Below are 7,669 nucleotides of genomic sequence, written 5' to 3' on the forward strand. Positions count from 1 at the left end.
AACGTCCCTTCCTGACTCTCACGCCAGCTAAGACTGTAAACGGTTCCCTCGCCTCAGGGATTCCCTGCCCACCCTCGTTGCATCGGCCCCCCCTTTGCTCAAGAGAACATCCGATGACCCCCCTCCCTCTGTCCTTGCCAGTGACCATCCCACCTCCCACTTCCCTTTCCTCTCCTGGGTCCCTGAATGTGTTGTCAGCTTCCTCCAGCTCCATGTTTCAACCTCTCCAATCAGACTTTGCGAACTTCTAACTCTTGACCTTTCACCCACCCCCACCGCCCCTCCCCCCCTTTCCATTTCCCTTCAGTTGGCAGCCATGCCTTCAGCCGCGACAGCCCTCAGCCCTGGAATGTGCTCCCTAAGTCTCTCTCTCTGCCCACTTTCAACACGCTCATCGAAACCTACCTCTATGACCAGCCTTTCCAGTCGTGATGATTCAGTGATCTCCCCTGTTCATTCCGTGTCGGCTTCTCTCTCGATCACGCTCATATGAAGCGCCTTCGGGGAGGGTTGGGGGAGGGGGGGAACGGTGTTTGAATTAAGTTGAAGGCGCTATACAAATGTTGGTTGTTGTTGCCGGGGTGGGGAAACAGGTGATTTTTTTTTTCTCCAGTGCAGGACGTATTATGGGTAATTGTGAAGAGTTCCAGATGACATTGAAGGCATCACAAACACGCATTAAGGGAGAGAGAGAGAGACAAAATAAACGACTTGGTTCCTGTCACCGAAGAGTTACTAACAAAAGAACTACTGGAATGTTGGCATTGATAAGCTGAACTTTTTTTTGTAGTATGCCTATTAGTGGTTATAACTTACTAAATGTATTAAAAAGAAAGACAGGTCTTGGCACTTTTTGTACTAATTACCCCTTTTTGTGTAATACCTTTTTAAAGTGCTTTCACGAGAGAATCCATTACCCAGTTTGCTTTAATGTGAAAACATTTGTACTTTTGTTTTGTAGTGAAGTTCCCAAGTATTGTTGTAGATACTCGGGATCAGAGCTTGCTAAACTTGAAGCTGAAAAAAAAAGAGAATCTAATTTATTGTTTGACCTAATTTATTAATCTGAAGATTAATCAAAAGTTGGAACATTGCAAGATGTACGGTTTTGTTTTTGCGGTATTAGTGTACGGGAGGGAAAGAAAGGTGATCTGGTTTAATTAAGGGTCGAGATTTTTTTTCCTGTCTACGGTTTTGTCATTTTCCCCTCCCTCCTTCCCACCCCCCCCCCCAACTAAACAATGATTATCTCTTGAACCCTATCTTCCCTGCTATCTCCCCCTTCCCCTCACCTCCCCTACCACACCCATTCCTAACCCTAACCCCACTTGCATGCAGGAATGGAATTCATCCCTGTATGGTCAAGGCCAGTTGGTTCATTCCTTTCCCAATCAGAAAGAGTTATGTTGAGAAATGTTTCTTTTTTTTAACAGGTGTTATTCACTGCTTGTTCTTTTTTTTTGTGTGTGATTGTGGTTCAGTTCTGGAAAAGACAAAATAAAAACAGGATGCAGGACATATGGGGTAAGATTTTTTTTTAAATATTAGAGGGGGAAAAAGATTGCTGTCCACTACGTACTGTATCCATTACATTCTTGTACTTTGGTTTCTGTTGTGCTAATGTAAAATAATGCAAAATATTTCTAAAATAGATGCGTATGTGGCACTTGGAGTGCACTGCAATTCCGCAGTTTGCTTGTTTACTTTTTTTTTAAATTGTAAGGCGTTTTCTTGTAAATTTGCTCTTGGCAGCACAATAAACAATGTTAAACCCACTCCTGCTGTCTATGGTTGTGATGCCAAACAAGACTGAACTTGATGTGGCCACCTGCCCAAGGGACGGGGAGGTCTTTGAGCAGGAAGTCACCTTTTGGTCCATTTATTGAATCGTGTTGGGCTGGTTTGGCTAAGATCAAGTGTAGTATCGGCATGCTGCACTTGGTTGAAGTCATTAGGTTACATTTCAGCTTCATTTCAAGCAATTTTTTTCAAGCAGTGTCTCGGCCTTTTGGCTGAGATGCAAATGAGATCAAGCCTTGGAGGAGGAGCTACACCTACTCCAATCAGCTTGGATCATGTAGGTCAAGCCCAAGACAGGAGGTGAGAGCCCTGTCTTGTCAGCTTGGATTGGGAATGTCCCAACTTGTTGGGATTCTGAATTGGATTTAATTTGACTTGATTGGATTGGAATAAAGTAAACAAAAAAAAGACTTTGAACCAGACAGACGCCCTTCCAAGCAAGGACCCAGGAGTGAAGCAAAGTGTCTTTCTTCAGATGAGACACTGAAGCAACTTCTCTTCCGCCTAAATTAAAATCAAAAAGAAAAGAAAAAATTGCTGGAAACACTCAGCAAGTCTTTTGGGTGGCACGGTGGCACAGTGGTTAGCACTGCTGCCTCACAGCCCCAATGATCTGGGTTCAATTCCCAGCTTGGGTCACTGTCTGTGCGGAATCTGCGCATTCTCCCCGTGTCTGTGTGGGTTTCCTCCAGGTGCTCCAGTTTCCTCCCACAGTCCAAAGATTTAGCTTGATTAGCCTTGCTAAATTGCCCCTTAGTGTCCCCGGATCTCTGTGTTAGAGGGATTATCAGGGTCAATATGTGGGTTTTCAGGGATAAGGCCCGGATGGAATTGTTGTCGGTGCAGACTCAATGGGCCAAATGGCCTCCTTCTACACTGTAGAGTTTCTATGATTCTATTTCCACGATTCTAAGTTTTGACAGTATCTATGGAGATAGAAACAGAGTTAACAGTCCAGATCCATGACCATGGCGCGATCCAAAACACAATAGAGTGGAATTTCATTTGGGATCCATGTGGAATAAGTTGGAATTGGGCACATGACGTGGCAGTGAAAGGGGGTTTTGGTAGATACCTGATCAGCGCGAGGTGGGAAAATAGAAAGTGAATGAGGAAGAAGAGAGCAATGGAAATCCTGTCAAAGAGAAGAACAAGACTTCTTCAAGGTGGACATTCCTGGAACAAATGTGGCAGTGAATTAAGATTACAGACTTAAAGCGTTAACTCTGTTTCTCTCCCTCCCCAGATGCTGACTGACCTGCTGAGTTTTTCCAACATTTTCTGCTTTTATTTTATTTCCAGCCTCCGCAGTACTTTGATTTCCTCATCCGCCTAGTTCAGGTAAGCAGTGAGAATCAATGGGAATTTCCCCACATCCCTTCCTAACATTCCCGTTTCAGCCAGATACATATTAATGGCCCAGAAATCTGGTAGCATCATACTTACTTTAGGGATATTAAAAAAACCTAAGCATCTAACAAGGGCTCTAGCATAAGCAGCCAGGGTGACCAGATGAAGTGGAAAGCTTCATAAATGTTTTACTGCAGTAATAGGTGATCTGGTGGATCCACCCATGGAGATGGAGGATGAAGAGAATACAAAAGCAGGGATGCATTTCTGAGGCTGTATAAGGCTCTGGTCAGACCCCATTTGGAGTATTGTGAGCAGTTTTGGGCGCCATATCTAAGGAAGGATTGTTGGCCTTGGAAAGGGTCCAGAAGAGGTTCACAAGCATGATCCCAGGCATGAAGAGCTTGTTGTATGAGGAATGGTTGAGGACTCTGTGTCTGTACTCCTTGGAGTTTAGAAGGATGAGGAGGGATCTTATTGAAACTTAGAGGATACTGTGAGGCCTGGATAGAGTGGATGTGGAGAGGATGTTTCCACTAGTAGGAAAAACTAGAACCAGAGGGCACAACCTCAGGCTAAAGGGACGAGCCTTTAAAACAGAGATGAGGAGGCATTTCTTCAGCCAGAGAGTGATGAATGTGTGGAACTCTTTGCCACAGAAGACTGTGGAGGCCAGGTCATTGAGTGTCTTTAAGACAGAGATAGATAGGGTTGTTGATTAATAAGGCATTATGAGGAAAAGGCAGGAGAATGGGGATGAGAAAAATATTAGCCATGAGTGAATGGCAGAGCAGACTTGATGGGCTGAGTGGCCTAATTCTGCTCCTATGTCTTATGGTCTTAGAAGAGGAGCAGCCAAGAGGGAGAAGGAGGAGGAGCAAGGCATGTGTGGGAGGTCAGCAGGTCAGTTCATCCCTCAACTTGACGGAGAAGTGGTAGGTGTGACGCCCCTAGGTCACAATGGAGGCTGTCACTGAATGTCCTCATAAAATCCCACCCGAACCAATGGAGAATTCTGCCCTGATCTCTGAGAGATCTCCAACCCATAGCTCTCAGTGCTGCACTGGAGTGCCAGCGTAGATTTGTTGCAAGGCTCAGTGAGGGCACTCCCTCCAGAGCACATTTAGAAGCAAATTGTGGAGCGAATAAAGGGTGTTAGCAGAGTGCTGTGAACGCACATAAACCAGGGAGAAGATTGCTAAAACTGATGTTTCGAAGAAGTAAGAATAGGGGTTAGATATCTCAAACTATACACAAGCAATGGAACAGTGGAAATATCACTGGACTAGCAAGCCAGAGACCCAAGGTAATGCCCCAGGAACCTGAGTTCGAATCCCACCACAGCAGATGGTGAAATTTGAATTCAATAAAAGTCTAATGATGACTGTGAAACCATTGTCAGAAAAACCCATCCGGTTCACTAATGTCCTTCAGGGAAGGAAATCTGCCATCCTTACCTGGTCTGGCCCCAACATGTGACTCCAGATCACAGCAATGCGGTTGACTCTTAAGTGCCCACTGAAATGGAGGGCAATTAGGGATGGGCAATGAAGGCTGGCCCAGCTGGTGACGCCCACATCCTGTAAAAGGTCAACAAAGTAAACAGAAATCAACTTGAATATTGCTCGCAAAATGCATAAGTTTGTATCCATTTGCAGTGCACTTCCATTTGTCCTGAGATTCCTGTTATGACTGTGTGGAATAATGTATCAGCAAAAGATAGGAACTGATGGTACTTAATTGCTTCAGAATATTAAATCCTTGAATACATCAGAGGCAATAAAGAGGAAGACTTGCACTTACATAGCGCCTTTCATGGCCTCAGGATAATTGATATGTTGGAAATTATGGGGTGTAATTTGTGCACAGCAAGCTCCCACAGATCAGAACTGATTTTAATGATGCAGATAGAGGGATGAATGTTGGCCAAGACGTTTCTTCTCTTCTTCAAGATTGTGCTGCAGGACAGATGTCTTACACCCACCAGATACTGCAGAGAGGGCCTTGGTTTCCAAAAGGGAAAACTATTAACAATAATAAAAGCAAATGACTGTGGATGCTGGAATCTGAAACCAAAAGAGAAAGTGCTGGAAAATCGCAGCAGGTCTGGCAGCATCTGTGAGGAGAGAAAAGGGCTGATGTTTCGAGTCCAGGTGACCCTTTGTAAAAGGGTCTTTTCTCTCCATACAGATGCTGCCAGAGATTTTCCAGCATTTTCTCTTTTGGTTTCAGATTCCAGCATCCGCCGTAATCTGTTTTTATCCAGGGCCATGGTTCATCTGAAAGGCCTCACAACTGATAGTGTAACACCCCCTTAGTACTACGCAGGAGCGTCAGCCCACACAGATTTCTGTGTTTAAGTCTAACCCACAACTTTCTGAGTCAGAGGTGAGCAAACTATCCACTGAGCGACTGCTGTTACTGCTTAAAAGGGAATGAGAAAAGTTTTTGAAAATGAATAACATGGGATACAAAGAGAGGTCACAGTAACGGCATTGCAGTAAATAACTGCCTCTCCACTATTGCGTGATAAATACCTTCATCCTGTAGATACAATGTGTAACAGAGTGTGTTGTGGGAAATTCTTTTAGGTGGCCTGGTTAATTTAAAGATTTTATTTCACAAAAGGCAAAAAAAGTTTATTCCGTTCAATGAAATTTTTCAATTAAACTAGTTTTTATTAAAACATTAAATCAGACAACTTAGGACAAGACAAATCTCATCTTGGCCAAAATGGGAGATCAATGGTTTCACCTACACAGCTAATGCGCTTGCAGGCTTTTCACAAAGATGTCAGATTTCATGCCAAAGAGTAGAATTGGTTATAGTTTTTGTTACCTGATTATACAGCCCAGTACTTAAGGAAAAGTAATTTCATTCATTCGCTGTTGTGTCAATCTAACAATGGCATGTCCTTCAATCAATCATATTTTGTCACCTTCAAATAGTGATCTGTCATTTGTCTGCTCGTTTTACAGAAGTTCACTCCCAAAAAATGGCTTCATATGATTCAGCATTTCTCTAACCAATTTAAACCGGTTCTATTGAAGGTACCTTTATTTACTGGACTTATTCCCCTGGCTTAGATATGCACTGGTAATTTACTTTGTTGCGTTATTTGTGTCTGACTTGTGCTGACATCTTTCATGAATACATCTTTCATTTTAATGGCATTTCTTACAGACGTTATTAAGATGTTGCTTACGTATTTTGTATTATTCTCAAACCACGTATTAAAACATTAGTTGCTAACTATCTTCATGTTGGGTATTTAGAATTAATCAGTGTTCTCAACTACAGAGTGCTATACATCTTCAATGGTACCTGACTTATTTTGGCAGCTCTTAACCGAGTGCAGGCGGGAATGAAACTGATCCCCGTTACAGGGGATCTTGGCTTACCAGAAACCTAGTGTTACCTTCCAATTCCAGGCCAGTGAGAACCCACCTCAGCTTAAACCTCAATTTCACAAGGCAGGAGGACCACAACTCACCAGCAGTGTGCAAAAACTCTGGTGAGCCAGTCTCTTAAAATATTAACTACCCATGAATCGAGGGCACATTAAGCTTGATGCATGCATGATATTCCATGTCGTTACAGCTGGTCCCCGGGCAAAGTCCCCCAATTTGCCATCATTCTGGACGAGATACCCCCAGGTAAGGAGGGAGGAACTGGCCCACCTCCTTTATTCAACCATCTCGGCTAAACATAGCAAGGTTAATTTAAAAGCAAAATATTGCGGATGCTGGAATCTGAAATCAAAAGCAGAAAAGGCTGGAAAATCTCAGCAGGTCTGACAGCATCTGTGGAGAGAGAACAGAGCCAACGGCTGGAATTTTACCGGCACGCCCAATCCCAATTCCGGCAGCAGGCGAGGCACGGAGAACGGCATTCTCTGTTAGGATCGTACAAACTTCAGGCAGACATGCCGGTAAAATTCCGCCCAGTGTTTTGAGGCTGTGTGACCCTTCGTCAGGACAAAAGGGAAGAAGGAGGGATTATATGACACAAGGTTGGTGATACAAGGCTGAAATAACTGACAATGGGTCAAGAGAAAAAGTGTTTGTTTTCCATTCTCTCCCCAGATGTTAATTGGCCTGCTGATTTTCTTCTTAACAGTCTCCATTTTTATCGAGACCAATATTGCTCAGTTGGTCAAATTCCTGCCTGTAGGGCGGAGGGCTGTAGTTTTGAGTTGCCTACTAGGACTTGAAAGCATGATGCTGCAATGAGGAGTGGCTGCGCTGCCTAAGATGCTCTTGGATGAAACGTGAAAACAAAATTCTGTCATCCTGTTTAGGTGAACATTAAATCTGACGGGAGGACAATATTATGGAAGGTAAGACTGAATAGAACCGTAGAGTCATGGAAGTTTGCAGCATGGAAACAATCCCTTTGGCCCGACTTGTCCATGCCGCCCAGTTTTTAGAATCCCTACCATGGAGAAGGAGGCCATTCAGCCCATCAAGTCTGCACCAACCACAATTCCACCCAGGCCCTATTCCCGTTACCTTATGTA

Source organism: Carcharhinus amblyrhynchos, chromosome 12 (genome assembly GCF_965287045.1).
Source record: "Carcharhinus amblyrhynchos chromosome 12, sCarAmb.v2.hapA, whole genome shotgun sequence".
NCBI classification, from domain to species: domain Eukaryota; kingdom Metazoa; phylum Chordata; class Chondrichthyes; order Carcharhiniformes; family Carcharhinidae; genus Carcharhinus; species Carcharhinus amblyrhynchos.